This window comes from Manis javanica, chromosome 1 (genome assembly GCF_040802235.1).
Source record: "Manis javanica isolate MJ-LG chromosome 1, MJ_LKY, whole genome shotgun sequence".
NCBI lineage: Eukaryota > Metazoa > Chordata > Mammalia > Pholidota > Manidae > Manis > Manis javanica.
The window spans coordinates 82,060,232-82,085,236 of record NC_133156.1 but is presented as its reverse complement, the minus strand read 5'-3'; the positions used below and the strand labels follow the sequence as shown (position 1 = coordinate 82,085,236).

Sequence of the window (25,005 nt, the reverse complement as noted above, 5' to 3'; positions counted from 1 at the left end):
ACACAAAGAATGAATCCTAATGATAATTACGTGTCAATATAGGTTTACTAGTTGTAATAAGTATATCACGCTGGTGAGGGATATTGGTAATGGGTGAGCTTATGCATGTGTGGAGACAAGAGGTATGTGGGAATTCTTTTTATCTTTCACTTGAACCTAAAACTGCTCCAAAAATAAAGCCTATTTTTTAAAAAGTTTATCAGACAATTAACTGAAGTTGCAATATTCCAACAAATTGTATACAGCATGTTTTATTTTTTTGGTAATTACTCTAATTCCACTCCACTAGATACTGTGAATCCTCCAGTCAGGTATAGTTTTTTAGTATTCTCAGTACTGATTCTGTATCAATCTGCTCTCTTTTCTTGTGTTTCTGGGTCAAATGCTGATTCCTCTACTTTCTTCCTATTCTGTATTTTACACTAGGCAGTGCTTGAATAGTCATTACCTTGTATATGGGCTGATACTTAGTACAGAGAAATTTATGTCTTTTGCCCTTACTCAAAATTCAGATAATATCTGAATATTAAGTAGTATCTTCCTCAAAAGTATTTCTAAGTATTTTTTTCTGGGCTTTCATCCTTCTCTAACTTTCCTTTAAAATACAAAAAAAGAGATATGATGTTTCAATAGCAGGAAAGCTGGGAATCTTCATCAAGGATATGTCAGACATCAGAAGGAAATTTTATTTCCTAGAATTTGGATGTAGGATGCTATAATGCAGGGTGAGGCTGACATGGAAAATAGGGCAAGATTTCCATCCATTCACCTATGGTGTGTTTTCCTACATTAAAAACAAGGTGCTCACATCATAGTGAAGCAAATCCCCTCCACACTGGGCAGGGGGTGCTTTCTAGGGAGGACAGTACTGTTGCAGCCGCCTCACTCTCCAGTTCTCCCCACACCCATGCTGGAAGTGTCACCTCTGTAACTCTACAAGAACTCCAAAAGAAAATCTGGAAGTGATCAGAAGTTTAGAATAGTTGTCAGTTTATATCTGGATATGTAAAAGAGGTAAATCAGGATGAGCCATGACAAGAGCATATGCCCAAGCATAAACCACATTTGTGAGGCTAAGATACTCACGCAGCAAGATCTTTTTGTCAGCAGAGCCACACTAGTAAAAAGACTTTCAATATCCATAAAGCTGGATATAAACAATACACTGTAACCAGTCCTCCAACTTAATATATGAGACAATGGGTCAAAGAACAGCCAGGTAGACAATGAAGGGAAGACTGGACTAGATAGATATTTCCTAATTCACAAAAGTACAGGGAAAAAAAGACAACAATAAGAGACCTATGACTACATTCTGCAGTGTCAAATTCAAACATTTTTTTTTGACATAAATGAACAGCCCAGTTTCAAAAAACAATTACCACAGGAAATTTTAGAAAAGTTTTCCCTATATTCCCAGCATTCCTGGAATATTTAGACTCTATGAATCAGGAACTAAAAGATGAGACAACAGTACAAAGGGAGTTGGTTATGAACCACATAAACAGAGTTATAGAAAGATAAGAAACAAACAAACAAAAGGTATCATAGAATTGAAAACCTTTCATAAGTAATAAATTGCAGATCAGAAAAATGTTTTTTCAATAAGGAAAACACACTAAAGTAACTCTACTATTTTTTTTGTTATCATTAATCTACAATTACATGAAGAACATTATGTTTACTAGGCTCCCCCCTTCACCAGGTTCCCCCCTACATCCCATTACAGTCACTGTCCATCAGCATAGTAAGATGCTGTGAAATCACTACTTGTCTTCACTGTGTTGCACAGCCCTCCCCATGCGCCCCCCACATGCTAATTATACATGCTAATCATAATAACCCCTTTTGTTTTCCCTGCCCTTATAACTCCGTTCCCACCCGTCTTCCCCAGTCCCTTTCCCTTTGGTAACTTAGTCCATTATTGGGTTCTGTGATTCTGCTGCTGTTTTGTTCCTTCAGTTTTTCCTTTGTTCTTATACTCCACAGATGAGTGAAATCATTTGATACTTCCTTTCTCTCTTGGCTTATTTCACTGAGCATAATACCCTCTAGCTCCATCCATGTTGTTGCGAATGGTAGGATTTGTTTTCTTCTTATGGCTGAATAATATTCCATTGTGTATATGTACCACATCTTCTTTATCCATTCATCTACTGATGGACACTTAGGTTGCTTCCATTTCTTGGCTATTGTAAATAGTGTTGCGATAAACATAGGGGTGCATCTGTCTTTTTCAAACTGGGCTGCTGCATTCTTAGGGTAAATTCCTAGAAGTGGAATTCCTGGGTCAAATGGTAAGTCTATTTTGACCTTTTTGAGGAACCTCCATACTGCTTTCCACAATGGTTGAACTAATTTACATTCCCACCAGCTGTGTAGGAGGGTTCCCCTTTCTCCACAACCTCGCCAACATTTGTTGTTGTTTGTCTTTTGGATGCTGGCAATTCTAACCAGTGTGAGGTGATATCTCATTGTGGTTTTAATTTGCATTTCTCTGATGACTACCGATGTGGAGCATCTTTTCGTGTGTCTGTTGGCCATCTGAATTTCTTCTTGCAGAACTGTCTGTTCAGCTCCATTTTTTAATTGGATTATTTGCTTTTTGTTTGTTGAGGTGTGTGAGCTCTTCATATATTTTGGATGTCAACCCTTTATCGGATCTTTCATTTATGAATATATTCTCCCATACTGTATGTTACCTTTTTGTTCTATTGATGGTGTCTTTTGCTGTACAGAAGCTTTTCAGCTTGATATAGTCCCACTTGTTCATTTTTGCTTTTGTCACTGTTGCCCAGGGAGATATGTTCATGAAGAAGTCACTCATGTTTCTGTCCAAGAGATTTTTGCCTGTGTTTTTTTCTAAGAGATTTATGGTTTCATGACTTACATTCAGGTGTTTGATCCATTTCAAATTTACTTTTGTATATGGGGTTAGACAGTGATCCAGTTTCATTCTCTTACATGTAGCTGTCCAGTTTTGCCAGCACCATCTGATGAAGAGACTGTCATTTCCCCATTGTATGTCCATGGCTCCTTTATCGAATATTAATTAACCATATATGTTTGGGTTAATGCCTGGAGTCTCTATTCTGTTCCACTGGTCTGGGGCTCTGTTCTTGTGCCAGTACCAAATTGTCTTGATTATTGTGGCTTTGTAGTAGAGCTTGAAGTTGGGCAGTGATCTCCCCCCCACGTTATTCTTCCTTCTGAGGAAGAAATTTTTGAACTATTTGTCCAGTTCGTTGAAGAATGTTGTTGCTAATTTGATAGGGATTGCATCAAATCTGTATATTGTGTTCGGCAGGATGGCCATTTTGATGATATTAATTCTTCCTAGCCAAGAGCACGGGATGAGTTTCCATTTGTTAGTGTCCTCTTTAATTTCTCTTAAGAGTGTCTTATAGTTTTCAGGGTATAGGTCTTTCACTTCTTTGGTTAGGTTTATTCCTAGGTATTTTATTCTTTTTGATGCCATTGTGAATGGAATTGTTTTCCTGATTTCTCTTTCTATTAGTTCATTGTTAGTGTATAGGAAAGCCACAGATTTGTGTGTGTTAATTTTGTATCCTGCAACTTTGGTGTATTCTGATATCAGTTCTAGTAGTTTTGGAGTGGAGTCTTTAGGGTTTTTTAATGTACAGTATCATGTCATCTGCAAATAGTGACATTTTAACTTCTTCTTTACCAATTTTGATTGCTTTTATTTCTTTGTTTTGTCTAATTGCCGTGGCTAGGACCTCCAGTACTATGTTAAATAGAAGTGGGGAGTGTGGGCATCCCTGTCTTGTTCCCAATCTCAGAGGAAAAGCTTTCAGCTTCTTACTGTTCAGTATGATGTTGTCTGTGGGCTTATCATATATGGCCTTTATTATGTTGAGGTACTTGCCGTCTATACCCATTTTGCTGAGAGTTTTTATCATGAATGGATGTTGAATTTTGTTGAACGCTTTTTCAGCATGTATGGATATGATCATGTGGTTTTTGTCTTCCTTTTTGTTTATGTGGTGGATGATGTTGATGGATTTTCTAATGTTGTACCATCATTGCATCCCTGGGATGAATCCCACTTGGTCACGGTGTATGATCCTTTTGATGTATTTTTGACTTCGGTTTGCTAATATTTTGTTGAGTATTTTTGCATCTACGTTCATCAGAGATATTGGTCTGTAATTTTCTTTTTTTGGTGGGGTCTTTGCCTGGTTTTGGTATTAGGGTAATGTTGTCTTCATAGAATGAGTTTGGGAGTATTCCCTTCTCTTCTATTTCTTGGAAAACTTATAAGGAGAATGGGTTTTATGTCTTCTCTATATGTCTGATAAAATTCCAAGGTAAATCCATCTGACCTGGGGGTTTTGTTTCTGAGTAGTTTTTTGATTACTGCTACAATTTCTTTGCTGGCAATTGATTTGTTTAGATTTTGTGTTTCTTCCTTGGTCAGTCTTGGAAGGTTGTATTTTTCTAAGAAGTTGTCCATTTCTTCTAGGTTTTCCAGTTTGTTAGCATTTGTGTTTTCATAGTATTCTCTAATAATTCTTTGTATTTCTATGGGGTCCGTCATGATTTTTCTTTTCTCGTTTTTGATTCTGTTGATGTATGTTGATTCTCTTTTTCTCTTAATAAGTCGGGCTAGAGGCTTATCTATTTTGTTTATTTTCTCAAAGAACCAGCCCTTGGTTTCATTGATTTTTTCTATTGTTTCATTCTTCTCAATTTTATTTATTTCTTCTCTGATCTTTATTATGTCCCTCATTCTGCTGACTTCAGATCTCATTTGTTCTTCTTTTTCCAATTTCGATAATTGTGACATTAGACTATTCATTTGGGATTGTTCTTCCTTCTTTAAATATGCCTGGCTTGCTATATACTTTCCTCTTAAGACTGCATTCGCTGCGTCCCACAAAAGTTAGGGCTTTGTGTTGTTGTTGTCATTTATTTCCATATATTGCTGGATCTCCATTTTAATTTGGTCATTGATCAATTGATTATTTAGGAGCATGTTGTTAAGCTTCCATGTGTTTGTGAGTCTTTTTGCTTTCTTTGCACAATTTATTTATAATTTTATACCTTTGTGGTCTGAAAAGTTGTTGGTAGGATTTCAATCTTTTTGAATTTACTGATGCTCTTTTTGTGGCCTTGTATGTGGTCTCTTCTGGAGAATGTTCCATGTGCACTTGAGAAGAATGTGTATCCTGCTGCTTTTGGATGTAGAGTTCTATAGATGTCTGTTAGGTCCATCTGTTCTAGTGTGTTGTTCAGTGACTCTGTGTCCTTACTTATTTTCTGTCTGGTGGATCTATCCTTTGGAGTGAGTGGTGTGTTGAAACCTACTAAAATGAATGCATTGCATTCTTTTTCCTCCTTTAGTTCTGTTAGTATTTGTTTCACACATGCTGGTGCTCCTGTGTTAGGTGCATATATATTTACAATGGTTATATCCTCTTGTTGGACTGAGCCCTTTATCATTATGTAATGTCCTTCTTTATCTCTTGTTACTCTCTTTGTCTTGAAGTCTATTTTGTCTGATACTAGTGCTGCAACACCTGCTTTTTTCACCCTGTTGTTTGCATGGAATATCTTTTTCCATCCCTTGACTTGTAGTCTGTGCATGTTTTTGGGTTTGAGGTGTGTCTCTTTTAAGCAGCGTATAGATGGGTCTTGCTTTTTTATCTATTCTATTACTCTGTGTCTTTTGATTGGTGCATTCAGTCCATTTACATTTAGGGTGATTATTGAAAGATATCTACTTATTGCCATTGCAGGCTTTAGATTCGTGGTTACCAAAGGTTTAAGGTTAGCTTCTTTAGTATGATACTGACTAACTTAACTGACTTATTGAGCTATTATAGACACTGTCTGGTGATTCTTTATTTCTCTCCCTTCTTATTCCTCCTCCTCCATTCTTTATATGTTGGGAGTTTTATTCTGTGCTCTTTTGTGTTTCCTTTAACTGCTTTTGTGGGTAGTTGATTTTATTTTTTGCCTTTAGTTAGTATTTGGTTGGTCTGCTTTCTTTGCTGTAATTTTATTTTCTCTGGTGACATCTGTTTTGCCTTAGGAGTGCTCCCATCTAGAGCAGTCCCTCTAAAATACCCTATAGAGGTGGTTTGTGGGAGGCAAATTCCCTCAACTTTTGCTCATCTGGGAATTGTTTAATCCTTCCTTCATATCTAAATGATAATCGTGCTGGATACAGTATTCTTGGTTCAAGGCCCTTCAGTTTCATTGCATTAAATATATCATGCCATTCTCTTCTGGCCTGTAAAGTTTCTGTTGAGAAATCTGATGATAACCTGATGGGTTTTCCTTTGTAGGTGACCTTTTTCCTCTCTCTAGCTGCCTTTAATACTCTGTCCTTGTCCTTGATCTTTGCCATTTTATTTATTATGTGTCTTGGTGTTGTCTTTCTTGGGTCCCTTCTGTTGGGAGTTCTGTGAACTTCTGTGGTCTGAATGATTATTTCTTCCCACAGTTTGGGGTACTTCTCAGCAATTATTTCTTCAAAGACACTTTCTATCCCTTTTTCTCTCTTCTTCTTCTTCTGGTACCCCTATAATGTGGATATTGTTCCTTTTGGCTTGGTCACACAGTTCTCTTAATATTGTTTCATCCCTGAAGATCCTTTTATCTCTCTCTGTGTCAGCTTCTATGCATTCCTGTTCTCTGGTTTCTATTCCATCAATGGCCTCTTGCATCTTATCCATTCTGCTTATAAATCCTGCCAGAGATTGTTTGATTTCTGTAATCTCCTTCTGGATGTCATCCCTTAGCTCTTGCATATTTCTCTGCAGCTCCATCAGCATGGTTATGACCTTTATTTTGAAGTCTTTTTCATGGAGATTGGTTAGGTCTCCTCAGGGGAGGATCTCTGAGTTAGTCTGGTCTGTATCAAATTCTTCTGCCTTTTCATGGCAATAGAGGTAGTTGTGGGGAGCTGGTGCATGTGTTGGCTGGGAGAATGTCCCTTCTTGCTAGTTGTGGCCTTCCTCTCCTGGGAGAACAGCAACCCCTAGTGGCTTGTGCTGGGCAGCTGCATGCAGACGGGGTTTCTAATTTTTGTCCAGCTGCTGTGAAAGAAACTCTGCCCTACTGCCTCAGCCTGCTGCTCCACTATGGCAGAGTGGCCTCAGAGGGGAAACAAGTGGGAGGCTGTTTATCTCTGTGAGGGGCCTCCGTACTGTGCTGCCACACAGGGGGTTAGGGCGCCTGGAGTTCCCCGGGATTCCCAGGTGCTGGGCTAAGTGTCCCAGGACATTTCCATCCAGCTGTGGGTTCCCTGTCCCTTTAAGTCTTTCAAAAAGCACTCGCTTTTCTTTGTTCCAGGGGCACTGGCTGTGGGGAAACACTCGCAGGTTTTACTGTCCCATTTCCCTAGTTTCCAGCACCCCACGCATGCACTGTGTCTGCGCTCTGGGGAAGATGGCTAGGGCTGGGTGTTTAGCAGTCCTGAGCTCCCTCTCCCTCCCCTCTCTGATTCCTCTCCTCCCGCCGGGAGCTTGCAGAACTGGGGTGAGGGGTGCTCAGGTTCCACTGGGCCGTGTCTTGTATCTTACCCCCTTCATGAGGGGCTGGGTTCTCGCAGGTGTAGATGTAGCCTGGAAGTTGTCCTGTATCTTCTGGTCTCTCTTTTAGGAATAGTTGTATTTGTTGAATTTTCAAAAATATATATGGTTTTGGGAGGAGATTTCTGCTGCTCTACTCACACCGCCATCTTGGCTCCACCCCCTCTACTATTATTTTTAAAAAGAAAAAATAAAATTGTGAAAGAGATGATCATAGTAATAGAATGCAGAGAACAGAGAGCCAACAAATGAAAGAAAGAGAACAAATGAAAGTGAGGTGAAACTTCAGACCTAGCAGAAGAAAATTTGTGGTCTGAATAAGGACTAGTGTATATAGATCAAACAGGCTTATCTTATAGGTTGCAAAATTAATGCAATGATGTCACTATGAAAAGAGACTACTATTTACATATACATCTGTGACTATTTACATATACACCTGCAATGATATGCTGAGTGATCAATTGTACAGAACCAAAATTAAATCCATGAGCCTTTTTAATGTTGACTTCTAACTCACAAAAGCAAAAAGAAAGATCCTAGCATCAGGAAAAAAACAGATTTCCCATCCTAGAATAAGAATTGACCTTGCCTTATACATCTTATAATGAATAAAATAAGCATCTCATAATACACTGGAAGAAAACAGAGCAACATCAACACTTTTGAAGAAGAAAAATATTGAGTCCCAAGAATTCCATAGAAAAACAAAATTGTCATTTCTGTGTGAAAGAAATAAATCTGTTAAAACAGGCCTTACTTAGAACATATGCCACTCATCTATTTTTTTATTTTGTTATCATTAATCTATAATTACATGAAGAACATTATGTTTATTAGGCTCTCCCCTACCCCAAGTCCCTTCAACAAACCCCATTACAGTCACTGTCCATCAGCATAGTAAGATGTTGTAGAATCACTGCTTGTCTTCTCAGTGTTGCAAAGCCCTCCCCATGCTCCCAGCCCCCACATTATACATTGTAATCATAATGCCCCCTTTCTTCTTCCCTGCCCTTATCTCTCCTTACCCTCCCATTCTCCCTAGTCTCTTTCCCTTTGGTAACTGTTAGTCCATTCTTAGGTTCTGTGATTCTGCTGCTGTTTTGTTCCTTCAGTTTTTCCTTTGTTCTTATACTCCACAGATGAGTGAAATCATTTGGTATTTCTCTTTCTCCCCTTGGCTTATTTCACTGAGAATAATACCCTCTAGCTCCATCCATGTTGTTGCAAATGGTAGGATTTGTTTTCTTCTTATGGCTGAACAATATTCCATTGTGTATATGTACCACCTCTTCTTTATACATTCATCTACTGATGGACACTTAGGTTGCTTCCATTTCTTGACTATTGTAAATAGTGTTGCGATAAACATAGGGGTGCATCCGTCTTTTTCAAACTGGGCTGCTGCATTCTTAGGGTAAATTCCTAGAAGTGGAATTCCTAGGTCAAATGGTAAGTCTATTTTGACCTTTTTGAGGAACCTCCATACTGCTTTCCACAATGGTTGAACTAATTTACATTCCCACCAGCAGTGTAGGAGGGTTCCCCTTTCTCCACAACCTTGCCAACATTTGTTGTTGTTTGTCTTTTGGATGCTGGCAATTCTAACCAGTGTGAGGTGATATCTCATTGTGGTTTTAATTTGCATTTCTCTGATGACTACCGATGTGGAGCATCTTTTCGTGTGTCTGTTGGCCATCTGAATTTCTTCTTGCAGAACTGTCTGTTCAGCTCCTCTGCCCATTTTTTAATTGGATTATTTGCTTTTTGTTTGTTGGGGTGCATGAGCTCTTCATATATTTTGGATGTCAAGCCTTTATTAGATCTTTCATTTATGAATATATTCTCCCATATTGTATGTTATCTTTTTGTTCTATTGATGGTGTCCTTTGCTGTACAGAAGATTTTCAGCTTGATATAGTCCCAATTGTTCATTTTTGCTTTTGTTTTCCTTACCCAGTGAGATATATTCATGAAGAAGTCACTCATGTTTATATCCAAGAGATTTTTGCCTATGTTTTTTTCTAAGACTTTTATGGTTTCATGACTTACATTCAAGTCTTTGATCCATTTTGAGTTTACTTTTGTATATGGGGTTAGACAGTGATCCAGTTTCATTCTCTTACATGTAGCTCTCCAGTTTTGCCAGCACCATCTGTTGAAGAGACTGTCATTTCCCCCATTGTATGTCCATGGCTCCTTTATTGAATATTAATTGACCATATATGTTTGGGTTAATGTCTGGAGTCTCTAATCTGTTCCACTGGTCTGGGGCTCTGTTCTTGTGCCAGTACCAAATTGTCTTGATTACTATGGCTTTGTAGTAGAGCTTGAAGTTGGGGAGTGAGATCACCGCCACTTTATTCTTCTTTCTCAGGATTGCTTTGGCTATTTGGGGTCTTTGGTGTTTCCATATGAGTTTTTGAACTATATGTTCCAGTTCATTGAAGACTGTTGTTGGCAATTTGATAGGGATTGCATCAAATCTGTATATTGCTTTGGACAGGATGGCCATTTTGACAATATTAATTCTTCCTAGCCAAAAGCATTGGATGAGTTTCCATTTGGTAGTGTCCTCTTTAATTTCTCCTAAGAGTGTCTTATAGTTTTCAGGATATAGGTCTTTCACTTATTTGGTTAGGTTTATTCCTAGGTATTTTATTCTTTTTGATGTAATTGTGAATGGAATTGTTTCTCTGATTTCTCTTTCTATTGGCTCATTGTTAGTGTATAGGAAAGCCACAGATTTGTGTTTGTTAATTTTGTATCCTGCAACTTTGCTGTATTCTGATATCAGTTCTAGTAGTTTTGGAGTGGAGTCTTTAGGGTTTTTTATGTACAGTAGCATGTCATCTGCAAATAGTTACAGTTTAACTTCTTTACCAATCTGGATTCCTTGTATTTCTTTGTTTTGTCTAATTGCCATGGTAGGACCTCCAGTACTATGTTAAATAACAGTGGGGAGAGTGGGTATCCCTGTCTTGTTCCCGATCTCAGAGGAAAAGCTTTCAGCTTCTCGCTGTTCAGTATGATGTTGGCTGTGGGTTTATCATATATGGCTTTTATTATGTTGAGGTACTTGCCCTCTATACCCATTTTGCTGAGAGTTTTTATCATGAATGGATGTTGAATTTTGTTAAATGCTTTTTCAGCATGTATGGATATGATCATGTGGTTTTTGTATTTCTTTTTGTTTATGTGGTGGATGATGTTGATGGATTTTAGAATGTTGTACCATCCTTGCATCCCTGGGATGAAACCCACTTGGTCATGGTGTATGATCCTTTTGATATACTGTTGAATTCTGTTTGCTAATATTTTATTGAGTATTTTCGCATCTATATTCATCAGAGATATTGGTCTGCAGTTTTCTTTTTTGGTGGGGTCTTTGCCTGGTTTGGGTATTAGGGTGATGTTGGCTTCATAGAACGAGTTTGGGAGTATTCCCTCCTCTTCTATTTTTTGGAAAACTTTAAGGAGAATGGGTATTATATCTTCTCTGTATGTCTGATAAAATTCTGAGGTAAATCCATCTGGCCCGTGTGTTTTTTTCTTGGGTAGTTGTTTGATTACCACTTCAATTTTTTTGCTGGTAATTGATTTGTTTAGATTTTGTGTTTCTTCCTTGTTCAGTCTTGGAAGGTTGTATTTTTCTATGAAGTTGTCCATTTCTTCTATGTTTTCCAGCTTCTTAGCATATAGGTTTTCATAGTAGACTCTAATAATTCTTTGTATTTCTGTTGGGTCTGTCGTGATTTTTCTTTTCTCGTTTTTGATTCTGTTGATGTATGTTGATTCTCTTTTTCTCTTAAGTCGGGCTAGAGGCTTATCTATTTTGTTTATTTTCTCAAAGAACCAGCCCTTGGTTTCATTGATTTTTTCTATTGTTTCATTCTTCTCAATTTTATTTATTTCTTCTCTGATCTTTATTATGTCCCTCATTCTGCTGACTTCAGATCTCATTTGTTCTTCTTTTTCCAATTTCGATAATTGTGACATTAGACTATTCATTTGGGATTGTTCTTCCTTCTTTAAATATGCCTGGATTGCTATATACTTTCCTCTTAAGACTGCTTTTGCTGTGTCCCACAGAAGTTAGGGCTTTGTGTTGTTGTTGTCATTTATTTCCATGTATTGCTGGATCTCCATTTTAATTTGGTTCTTGTTCCATTGACTATTTAGAAGTGTGTTGTTAAGCCTCCATGTGTTTGTGAGCCTTTTTGCTTTCTTTTTACAATTTATTTCTAGTTTTATACCTTTGTTGTCTGAAAAATTCGTTGGTAGAATTTCAATCTTTTTTAATTTATTGAGGCTCTTTTTGTGGCCTAGTATGTGGTCTATTCTGGAGAATGTTCCATGTGCACTTGAGAAGAATGTGTATCCTGTTGCTTTTGGGTGTAGAGTTCTATAGATGTCTATTAGTTCCTTCTGTTCTAGTGTGTTCTTCAGTGCCTCTGTGTCCTTACTTATTTTCTGTCTGGTGGATCTGTCCTTTGGAGTGAACTGTGTGTTGAAATCTTCCAAAATGAATGCATTGCATTCTACTTCCTCCTTTAGTTCTATTAGTATTTGTTTCACATATGCTGGTGCTCCTGTGTTGGGTGCATATATATTTATAATGGTTATATCCTATTGTTGGTCTGAGCCCTTTATCATTATGTAATGTCCTTCTTTATCTCTTCTTACTCTCTTTGTTTTGAAGTCTATTTTGTCTGATACTAGTACTGCAACACCTGCCTTTTTCTCCCTATTGCTTGCATGAAATATCTTTTTCCATCCCTTGACTTTTAGTCTGTGCATGTCTTTGGGTTTGGGGTGAGTCTCTTGTAAGCAGCATGTAGATGTGTCTTGTTTTTTTATCCACTCAGTGACTCTATGTCTTTTGATTGGGTGCATTCAGTCCATTTACATTTAGGGTGGTTATCGATAGGTATGTACTTATTGCCATTTCAGGCTTTAGATTCGTGGTTACCAAAGGTTCCAGGTTACTTTCCTTACTATCTAAGAGTCTAAGTTAACTCACTTAGTATGCTGTTACAAACACAATCTAAAGGTTCTTTTCTATTTCTCCTCCTTTTTCTTCCTCCTCCATTCTTTATATATTTCGTATCAAATTCTGTACTTTTTGTCTATCTGTTGATTTTCTTTGGGGATAGTCAATTTAATTTTGCATTTGCCTCGCAATCAGCTGCTCCACCCTCCCTACTGTGATTTTACTACCTCTGGTGACAGCTATCCAACCCTAGGAACACTTCCACCTATAGCAGACCCTCCAAAATAGACTGCAGAGATGTTTTGTGGAAGGTAAACTCTCTCAACTTTTGCTTATCTGGAAATTGTTTAATCCCTCCTTCAAATTTAAATGATAATCTTGCTGGATAAAGTAATCTTGGTTCCAGGCCCTTGTGCTTCATGGCATAAAATACATCATGCCACTCCCTTCTGGCCTGTAAGGTTTCTGCTCAGAAGTCTGATGTTAGTCTGATGGGCTTTCCTTTGTATGTGATCTTATTTCTGCCTCTGGCTGCTTTTAACAGTCTGTCCTTATCCTTGATCTTTCCCATTTTAATTACTATGTGTCTTGCTGTTGTCTTCCTTGGGTCCCTTGTATTGGGGGATCTGTGGATCTCCATGGCCTGATAGACTATCTCCTTCCCCAGATTGGGGAAGTTTTCAGCAACTACTTCCTCCAAGACACTTTCTATCCCTTTCTCTCTCTTCTTCTTCTTCTGGTATCCCTATAATGCAAATATTGTTCTGCTTGGATTGGTCACACAGTTCTCTCAATATTCTTTCATTTTTAGAGATCCTTTTTCCTCTCTGTGCCTTAGCTTCTTTGTATTCCTCTTCTCTAGTTTCTATTTCATTTATTGTCTCCTCCACCGTATCCAACCTGCTTTTAATACCCTCCATTGTGTTCTTTAATGATTGGATCTCTGACCTGAATTCATTCCTGAGTTCTTGGATTTCTTTCCATACCTCCGTTAGGATGTTTATCATTTTTATTTTGAAGTCTCTTTCAGGAAGAGTCATGAGGTCCATATCATTTAAATCTTTGTCAGGAGTCGTATTAACAATTTTACTCTGGACAAGGTTCCTTTGGCATTTCATGTTTGTATATGGTGTCCTCTAGTGTGCAGAAGCTCTATTCTGGAGCTCCTGAGCCCCTGAATCAATGTCGGGTGTCGCAGGGGAGTGGTACTGGTACCTGGGGGGAGTAAAGAGCTGTTCCCTGCCTCCCAGCTGCTGTGCCTGTTTCCACTGCCTGAACCAGTGGGCCCATCACACAGGTATAAGTTTTTGTCCCAGAGTAGGCAGATATGTATCCCTGCTTTCCACAAGCAGCCAGAATCCCAGTCTCCCCAGGAACTCTGCCTGTATTAACTTTTCAACCCAGTAGTCATGCGAGTTTCATGAAAGCACCATGAAATGTAGGTTTGTGCTCCCAGAGCAGATCTCCGGATCTGGGTATTCAGCAGGCCCAAGCCTTCCACTCCCTCCCTGCTCCGTTTGTCTTCCTCCCACCGGTGATCTGGGGTGGGGGAGGGGCTCGTGTCCCGCAGAGCCACAGCTCTGGTACGTTACCCCGTTTGGTGAGGTCTGCTCTTTTCTCCAGGTGTGTGCAGTCTGATGCCATCCTCTTTCCTGTTACTTTCTTAGGATTAGTTGTGCCAATTAAATTTTCTAATTGTATCCAGTTTTAGGAGGAAGCCTCTCATGCCGCCATCTTTAATCCCTCTACTCTGCCACTCATCTATTTTTAAATAAACTGTAAAGATGTATTTCAGCTGAGAGGCAAGGCAAATACAAAATTCAATAATGGCATCAAAAGATTAGTTTTAAACATTGAAGTCAGTGAAACAGAATTAAAAAGATTTTTTAAGTGATTTCAAGACAAGAGGCAAAGATCATTTAAAAAAAAAAGACAGCATAAAAACATTGAATAGTAATCTGGAGTTGTGTGGATAGGGCTACTCATTTCTTTGTGTTACATATTTTATTTTATTTGGTATGTGAATCAGTCAGAAAACATTGGTTTTTTAATATGATGGTAATCTTTAGTAGAATGATAAAAATGGATACTATCAAAATCACTAGAATAAGTAAATTTTAGTATTTTTAAGGAAAAACTAGAAATCAATAAAAATATCAAAGAAGCATAAGAACAAAATCAAAATGACACATTAACACATGCAAAGATGTCAACAATGACAATAACTATTAATGGGTTAAAATTTCCAACTAAAATGCATCAATATTCTCAGACTGAGTCAAAACAGAGTCAATCTTGTGCTCATTACAAAGAAGCATATTATCAAACAAAAGAAGAGTGGTTTAAAATAAAACAGCTAAACTGTTTTAGACAAAGTTAGAAAAAAAGAACAAAAGGAAAAAAAGCAGATATGATATTAGTGCTGATTGTGTGGAACTCAAGGCGAGGAAAGAGCACTATGCAGGACAAAGATAATGATTATTTTATTTTTATAAAGGGTAACCCTCTAACAGACATAATTGTGTATATAACATATCATCAAAATGTATAAAATAAAACTAAAAAAGTAGTAGATAACAATTCTATTAGTATTTGATATGTTGAGTTGGTAAAATATTAGTAAATTTATGTTAACTGAATGGCATAATTTTTAAGGTTTAATTGTTAGATATATATGTACATATTTAACTTGTACCCCATGAACAGAGGATAAATTATCTTTCAAGAATCCATGGAACTTTGTACAAATTGATCGTAAATTAGACCACAAAGAAAATACGGAAAGATTTAAAAAGTGAAAATGATGCAGTATCTCATTCTTTTACTGTAAAGCAATAAAGTTTAAAATTAATATCAGATTAAATAAACACTCAAATACTTGGACAGTAACTAGATGAAGATACCAAAATACAATTATAAAACATTTAAAAAATAAATATAAATATGCTGTTCTCTGAATTTTTCTACAGGTTCAAAGATTTTCATAATAAAGTCTGGAACACTATGATGTGAGAATTACTTAAGTTTGAGTACTCGTTCTGCTCTCTTCATCCTGCACTGGAGAAAGGAAGACCTTTATGTACAACTTTGTTTTATCATGAAAAGAACAACTTCCATAGTGAGTATCACCTGGAGGAATTGTGTGCTTTGAAATAGTGTGGAAAGCCACTTCTGTCAGCACTTCAGAGACTTATTTTTTAACTGATTTCTCTCACCAGGAATATGGCCTTCAAGAGCATGTGGCCATTCACACCACTTATATACTTTAATACAATCACTGCACAGAGTTATTCATGTGGTCATTTGAAATCTGGTAATATAATCCTCTCATATGATAGTGTGCTTTTGTGAGTTAGAAATCAACATTAAAAAGGCTCATGGATTTAATTTAGCTTCTGTACAATTGATCACTCAGCACATCATTGCAGTCTACACTATCATGGAGGAAGGGAACTAAGTGGGAAGAAAAGAGCCAGAGTTCTCCTTTCATATAGAATTAAACCTTAAATCTTTACAACTATCCTGCTTGTAAGAATATGTACCCTGTGGTGGGAATTCAAGATTTAAATGTTATATTAAAAAAATCAGGATAATTTGACTTTTTAAATTTTTAGCTGTGAGAATAAATGGTAAAACTACCTCTAGAATATCAAGAGGTGAGCACTCTCTCAATTCAAAATGGCACATTGTTACCAGCGTTGGTTAAGGTAAATAAATATTTTTGAGCCCAACTTCTGGTCTCATATCTGTTCCCTGAGTTGGTCACTGTTAAAATGAGGTTCCCAAATCTTTGATTATTTCCGCCCCCTTCTTCCCAAATTTCTGCAGCAGTTACCACTTGATTTCCTTTTTTCACCTTGCTTTTGTTTCCTTTTCTATTTTAGCCAGGTAATCTCATTATGCAATTAACAAATCAACAGTTTTTAAGTGTTTGAATGAGAGTTTAAGAATATCTTTTGAGAATCTAGAAATATGATCATCTTAAATCATGCAATCAAAAATTATTTTTCAAAGAGTTTATCATTTTAAGAATTGACTTTACAAGGCTCATTCAGGATTTGCCACCCTTTGATTTCACTAATAACATTAAGATAATGAAAGTTCATCATGAACATGTTTAATTTCTCACTTTAGAATTTTTTTCTTTTGTGTCATTTATCTAGTTTTTAGATAAATGTCTAAATGCAGTGGTTGAGAGCACAGACCTAATGAACCATACATATCCTTAGAAGTGTTTCCCTCTGGTATAGTTAAAAAAACTGTTGAAATATTACTGCTTCTAGCAATTAACATTTTTTACCCTAATAATTAAAGCCACTTGAGAATAGAATATTTAACTGTAAGTGAGTCTACCAAGTTTATCTCTCAAGATAAGAAAAAAAGAATGAAACTTTTTTGTTATGTCAATTATATCTCAATAAAAAGAATTTTTAAAAAAACTTCTTTGTTAAATGCTCTTTGTTAATTTTCACAGATTGGAAAAGGAGAAGTGTTCTTTGGAAAAGCTGTCATTTATTGCCCACATAACTTATTTATCTTTATGTTGCAAGATTTAAAGAGAGAAAATACTGCAAATAAAATAATATCCCATCAAATATTTGCCATATTCATAAGTTAAATATATCCCTTTCCCTTCCTCCATAATCTTCTTTTTTTTATACAATTTAAGTACTTTATTTAGTTCTGTTAGAAATCTGGATTTACAATGAATGGGAAAAATGGCCTGAAGGCACACTGATGATACCAGTGTTTGAAATGGCAAAGTGAACAATTTGGCTATATTCTATTTTAATTCAGATAATATTCATTTTCCTTTAATTCAACAGGCAAAACAATGTTCATTCCTATACATTTTTTTTTGAAAGGGCATCTCTCATATTTATTGATCAAACGGTTGTTAACAACAATAAAATTCTGTATAGGGCAGTCAATGCTCAATGCACAATCATTAATCCATCTCAAGCCTAATTCTCGTCAGTCTCCAATCTTCTGAAGCATAACGAACAAGTTCTTACCTGGTAAACGAATTCTTACAGAGTGAATAAATGCTTAAATGCTGAACAGTACAAGGGCATTCATCACAGAAACTTTCGGTTTTGATCACGCATTACGAACTATAAACAATCAGGTCAAATATGAATATTCGTTTGATTTTTATACTTGATTTATATGTGGATCCCACATTTCTCCCTTTATTATTATTATTTTTATTTTTAATAAAGTGCTGAAGTGGTAGGTAGATGCAAGATAAAGGTAGAAAACATAGTTTAGTGCTGTAAGAGGGCAAATGTAGATGATCAGGTATGTGCCTATGGACTAAGTATTAATCCAAGCGAGACAAGGGCAGCAAAACATCCACGGATGCAGAAGATTTCTCTCAAAACAGGAGGGGTGAGGTTCTAAGCCTCACCTCTGTTGATCCCCAATTTCTCACCTGATGGCCCCCCTGCGACTGTGCCTGTCTTAGGTTGTTCCTCCCTTGAGGAATCTTACCCGTCTCTGGCTAACCAGTCATCTTCCGGGGCCATACAAGGAAATGTAAAGTTGGTAAGTGAGAGAGAAGCCATATTGTTTGAAAAGGTTAGCTTTTTACTTCTTTGCAGATTTATGCCCTGTGGCTTCTATGCCCAGCACTTGTCTCGAGGTATCTTTACCACCTGGAGGAATTATAATACTCGGTAAATTCGATATGAGGCATGAATTCTATTCAAGGGTTGTAATTAGGAAGGAAGAAGAAAAGCTATAGAGGTAGCATATGGAAGAAAACATGGGAGGATTGATTATTTCTTTGACATATCTTCTTGTAGAGTACCTTAAGTATGTATAGGTTTTAAACTACTAACTAATTTGCACACACATATTAACATAATAGGAATACGGTGGCATAAACAAAGCAAATCTATAATTACCATCCATCTCCAGTGAAGCCAAGAAAACCATTTAGGCACCCTAGGCATTTGTGAAAATTTGTCTATGATATGATGGATATTGTCCAACTGTACTTGAACAGTCTGAGAGAAATCAGACAAATTAAAGCAGCCCATTTCTGGGATCTGTTCACATCCCATATGTTCTTTTAACCGTAGATAGTCTATAGTCATAAGATTTTGGAGTGCTACAACTTGCACCCCTCCCAACTCCTGGTTGAGTTCCAACAGTACAGATCCGGTCAAATTCGTAGTCTCACTGTATGCACATGCCAGCCTAGACATCTCCCTCCTCATTCCAATGGCAAGTCCAGGAGATGGTGGGGTGGATGCAGCCACAACCGCAGCATTGCCCAGATCCCTGTGGAGGCTTTTTGATGATCATCCCCCTGGCACAAGTCCTCCAGAGAGTGCTGATGCCGGAAGCTCCTCCTCATATCGTATCTTAGTTCATTTTCTGGGTATCCAAGCTAGGCCTTGATCTTCTGCATAGAAACAAACAGACCCTTTGCCCACACTTTGACATGCCCTTTAAGTGACCAACATTAAGGATATTTAAAGCATGCGTTGATCTTTGATTTACCAATACTTTTATCCTATCAAGGAGTAATCCCCCTTTTCTTTCTTTCTTTCCTTTTTTTTTCTTTAATCTACACTTACATGAAGAATACTATGTTTACTATGCTCTCCCCTATATCAGGTCCCCCCTAAAAACCACATTATGGTTACTGTCCATCAGCTTAGCAAAATGTTGTAGAATCACTACTTGTCCTCTCTGTGTTGTACAGCCCACCCTCTCCTTTCTCCATCCCCCACATGCATGCTAATCTTAATACCCCCCTTCTTCTTCCCCCTCCTTATCCCTCCCTGCCCACCCATCCTCCCCAGTCCCTTTCCCTTTGGTACCTGTTAGTCCATTTTTGGGTTCTGTAATTCTGCTGCTGTTTTGTTCCTTCAGTTTTTCCTTTGTTCTTATACTCCTCAGATGTGTGAAATCATTTGGTGTTTCTCTTTCTCCGCTTGGCTTATTTCACTGAGCATAATACTCTACAGCTCCATCCATGTGGCTGCAAATGGTTGGATTTTTCCACTTCTTATGGCTGACTAGTATTCCATTGTATATATGTACCACATCTTCTTTATCCATTCATATACCGATGGACATTTAGGTTGCTTCCAATTCTTAGCTATTGTGAATAGTGCTGCGAGAAACATAGGGGTGCATCTGTCTTTCTCAAACTTGATTGCTGCATTCTTAGGGTAAATTCCTAGGAGTGGAATTCCTGGGTCAAATGGTAGGTCTGTTTTGAGCATTTTGATGAACCTCCATACTGCTTTCCACAATGGTTGAACTAATTTACATTCCCACCAGCAGTGTAGGAGGGTTCTGCTTTCTCCACAGCCTTGCCAACATTTGTTGTTGTTTGTCTTTTGGATGGCAGCTATCCTTACTGGTGTAAGGTGATACCTCATTGTAGTTTTAATTTGCATTTCTCTGATAATTAGTGATGTGGAGCATCTTTTCATGTGTCTGTTGGCCATCTGTATTTCTTTTTTAGAGAACTGTCTGTTCAGTTCCTCTGCTCATTTTTTAATTGGGTTATTTGTTTTTTGTTTGTTGAGGCGTGTGAGCTCTTTATATATTCTGGACGTCAAGCCTTTATCGGATCTTTCATTTTCAAATATATTCTCCCATACTGTAGGGTTCCTTTTTGTTCTATTGATGGTGTCTTTTGCTGTACAGAAGCTTTTCAGCTTAATGTAGTCCCACTTGCTCATTTTTGCTGTTGTTTTCCTTGCCCGGGGAGATATGTTCAAGAAGAGGTCACTCCTGTTTATGTCTAACAGGTTTTGCCTATGTTTTTTTCCAAGAGTTTAATGGTTTCATGACTTACATTCAGGTTTTTGATCCATTTTGAGTTTACCTTTGTATATGGGGTTAGACAATGGTCCAGTTTCATTCTCCTACATGTAGCTGTCCAGTTTTGCCAGCACCATCTGTTGAAGAGACTGTCATTTTGCCATTGTATGTCCATGGCTCCTTTATCAAATATTAATTGACCATATATGTTTGGGTTAATTTCTGGAGTCTCCAATCTGTTCCACTGGTCTGTGGCACTTTTCTTGTGCCAGTACCAAATTGTCTTGATTACTATGGCTTTGTAGTAGAGCTTGAAGTTGGGGAGTGAGATCCCCCCTACTTTAGTCTTCTTTTTCAGGATTGCTTTGGCTATTCGGGGTCTTTGGTGTTTCCATATGAATTTTTGAATTATTTGTTCCTATTCATTAAAGAATGTTGCTGGTAATTTGAGAGGGATTGCATCAAATCTGTATATTGCTTTGGGCAGGATGGCCATTTTGACAATATTAATTCTTCCTAGCCATGAGCATGGGATGAGTTTCCATTTATTAGTGTCCCCTTTAATTTCTCTTAAGAATGACTTGTAGTTTTCAGAGTATAAGTCTTTCACTTCTTTGGTTAGGTTTATTCCTAGGTATTTTATCCTTTTTGATGCAATGGTGAATGGAATTGTTTTCCTGATTTCTCTTTCTATTGGTTCATTGTTAGTGTATAGGAAAGCTACAGATTTCTGTGTGTTAATTTTGTACCCTGCAACTTTGCTGTATTCCGATATCAGTTCTAGTAGTTTTGGAGTGGAGTCTTTAGGGTTTTTTATGTACAGTATCATATCATCTGTAAATAGTGACAGTTTAACTTCTTCTTTACCAGTCCGGATTCCTTGTATTTCTTTGTTTTGTCTGATTGCCATGGCTAGGACCTCCAGTACTATGTTAAATAACAGTGGGGAGAGTGGGCATCCCTGTCTGGTTCCCGATCTCAGAGGAAATGCTTTCAGCTTCTTGCTGTTCAGTATAATGCTAGCTTTGGGTTTATCATATATGGCCTTTATTATGTTGAGGTACTTGCCCTCTATACCCATTTTGCTGAGAGTTTTTATCATGAATGGATGTTGAATTTTGTTGCATGCTTTTTCAGCATCTATGGAGATGATCATGTGGTTTTTGTCTTTCTTTTTGTTGATGTGGTGGATGATGTTGATGGATTTTCGAATGTTGTACCATCCTTGCATCCCTGGGATGAAACCCACTTGGTCATGGTGTATGATCCTTTTGATATACTGTTGAATTCTGTTTGCTAATATTTTATTGAGTATTTTTGCATCTACATTCATCAGGGATATTGGTCTGTAATTTTCTTTTTTGGTGGGGTCTTTGCCTGGTTTTGGTATTAGTGTGATATTGGCTTCATAGAATGAGTTTGGGAGTACTCCCTCCTCTTCTATTTTTTTGGAAAACTTAAAGGAGAATAGGTATTATGTCTTCTCTGTGTTTCTGATAAAATTCCGAGGTAAATCCATCTGGCCCCGGGGTTTTGTTCTTGGGTAGTTTTTTGATTACCGTTTCAATTTCTTTGCTCGTAATTGGTTTGTTTAACTTTTGTGTTTCTTCCTTGGTCAGTCTTGGGAGGTTGTATTTTTCTAGGAAGTTGTCCATTTCTTCTAGGTTTTCCAGCTTGTTGGCATATAGGTTTTCATAGTAGTCTTTAATAATTCTTTGTAAAAAATACAAAAAGTGGGGTCTGTCATGATTTTTCCATTCTCATTTTTGATTATGTTGATTTGTGTTGATTCTCTTTTTCTCTTAATAAGTTTGGCCAGAGGATTATCTATTTTGTTTATTTTCTCAAAGAACCAGCTCTTGGTTTCGTTGATTTTTGCTATTGTTTTATTCTTCTCAATTTTGTTTATTTCTTCTCTGATCTTTATAATGTCCCTCCTTCTGCTGACTTTAGGCCTCATTTGTTCTTCTTTTTCCAGTTTCGATAATTGTGATGTTAGACTATTCATTTGGGATTGTTCTTCCTTCTTCAAGTGTGCCTGGATTGCTATATACTTTCCTCTTAAGACTGCTTTCGCTGTGTCCCACAGAAGTTGGGGCTTTGTGTTGTTGTTGTCATTTGTTTCTGTATATTCCTTGATCTCTATTTTGATTTGTTCATTGATCCATTGATTATTTAGTAGCATGTTGTTAAGCCTCCATGTGTTTGTGAGCCTTTTTTATTTCTTTGTAGAATTTATTTCTAGTTTTATACCTTTGTGGTCTGAGAAATTGGTTGGTAAAATTTCAATATTTTGGAATTTACTGAGGCTCTTTTTGTGAGCTAGTATGTGGTCTATTCTGGAGAATGTTCCGTGTGCACTTGAGAAGAATGTATATCCTGTTGCTTTTGGATGTAGAGTTCTATAGATGTCTATTAGGTCCATCTGTTCTAGTGTGTTGTTCAGTGCCTGTGTGTCCTTACTTATTTTCTGCCCGGTGGATCTATCCTTTGGGGTGAGTGGTGTGTTGAATTCTCCTAAAATGAATGCATTGCAGTCTGTTTCCCTCTTTAGTTCTGTTAGTATTTGTTTCACATATGCTGGTGCTCCTGTATTGGGTGCATATATATTTAGAATGTATTTAGAATGGTTATATCCTCTCGTTGGACTGAGCCCTTTATCATTATGTAGTGTCCTTCTTTATCTCTTGTTATTTTCTTTGTTTTTAAGTCTATTTTGTCTGATATTAGTACTTCAACCCCTGCTTTCTTCTCACTGTTGTTTGACTGAAATATGTTTTTCCATCCCTTGACTTTTAGTCTGTGCTTGTCTTTGGGTTTAAGGTGAGTTTCCTGTAAGCAGCATATAGATGGGTCTTGCTTTTTTATCCATTCTATTACTCTGTGTCTTTTGATTGGTGCATTAAGTCCATTTACATTTAGGGTGACTATTGAGAGATATGTACTTATTGCCATTGCAGGCTTTAGATTCGTGGTTACCAAAGGTTCAAGGTTAGCTTCTTTAGTATCTTACTGCCTAACTTAGCTTGCTTATTGAGCTGTTTTATACACTGTCTGGAGATTCTTTTCTTCTCTCCCTTCTTATTCCTCCTCCTCCATTCTTCATATGTTGGGTGTTTTGTTCTGTGCTCTTTTTAGGAGTGCTCCCATCTAGAGCAGTCTCTGTAGAATGCCCTGTTGAGGTGGTTTGTGGGAAGCAAATTCCCTCAGCTTTTGCTTGTCTGGGAATTGTTTAATCCCCCCATCATATTTAAATGATAGTCGTGCTGGATACACTATCCTTGGTTCAAGGCCCTTCTGTTTCATTGCATTAAATATGTCATGCCATTCTCTTCTGGCCTGTAGGGTTTCTGTCAAGAAGTCTGATGTTAGCCTGATGGGTTTTCCTTTATAGGTGACCTTTTTCTCTCTAGCTGCCTTTAAAACTCTTTCCTTTTCCTTGATCCTTGTCATTTTAATTATTATGTGTCTTGGTGTTGTCCTCCTTGGATCCTTTCTGTTGGGGGTTCTGTGTAATTCCGTGGTCTGTTCAATTATTTCCTCCCCCAGTTTGGGGAAGTTTTCAGCAATTATTTCTTCAAAGAGACTTTCTATCCCTTTTCCTCTTTCTTCTTCTTCTGGTACCCCTATTATACGAATATTATTCCTTTTGGATTGGTCACATAGTTCTCTTAGTGTTGTTTCATTCGTGGAGATCCTTTTATCTCTCTCTATGTCAGCTTGTATACGTTCCTGTTCTATGGTTTCTATTCCTTCAATGGCCTCTTGCATCTTATCCATTCTGCTTATAAATCCTTCCAGGGATTGTTTCACTTCTGTGATCTCCTTCCTGACATCTGTGATCTCCCTCCGGACTTCATCCCATTGCTCTTGCATTTTTCTCTGCATCTCATCCCATTGCTCTTGCATTTTTCTCTGCATCTCTGTCAGAATGTTCATGATTTTTATTTTGAATTCTTTTTCAGGAGGACTGGTTAGGTCTGTCTCCTTCTCAGGTGTTGTCTCTGTGATCTTTGTCTGCCTGTAGTTTTGCCTTTTCATGGTGATAGAGATAGTTTGCAGAGCTGGTACGAGTGACCGCTGGAAGAGCTTCCATTCTTGTTGGTTTGTGGCCTTCCTCTCCCCCTTCGCAAGGCGCTGGGTTCTTGCAGGTGTGGATGTGGTCTGGATGTTGTCCTGTGTCCTCTGGTCTCTCTTTTAGGAAGAGTTTTCTTTGTTATATTTTCATAGATCTATGTGTTTTTGGGAGGAGATTTCCACTGCTCTACTCACGCCGCCATCCTCCATAATCTTCTTTTTGATTTCACAGTATATACGCTAAAAAAATCACTATGTTTAATCATTCCTAGTAGTATATTTTGGGATAAATGCTTTGATTTCAGCTTTGGGAAAAAAACATTGAGCAATAGGATTTTGATAATCAAACACATTTCCTTAATTTTAATTCAATTTCATTTAGATTTAACACAATTTTACAAAGGATTTACACTTCACAAAAACATGTCATATACATTTGAGGTGAAAGTGGCAGATGTTTGTAGTGACAAACCCAAACTAGAGACCAAGAGATCTCTAAAATAAGAGGGCTTATTAAGCCTTTTCAGGTGATAACCAGGTAAGGACTGAGTCCTGGGTCAGAAAATTTCTGCTTCTCCAGCAGCA

At 37.5% G+C, this 25,005-nt stretch overlaps 1 long non-coding RNA gene across 6 annotated transcripts in view; it reads left to right on the top strand.

Annotated features, from left to right (window-relative positions):
* The window catches only part of LOC118971273 (uncharacterized), an 83,996-nt gene that overhangs the window by 41,677 nt on the left and 17,314 nt on the right, over positions 1-25,005 (top strand). For all 6 annotated transcript variants that reach the window (XR_012130265.1, XR_012130260.1, XR_005059638.2 and 3 more), the window contains one exon: positions 15,525-15,673. This is a non-coding gene — a long non-coding RNA (uncharacterized lncRNA). The remainder of the gene's footprint in view (positions 1-15,524; positions 15,674-25,005) is intronic.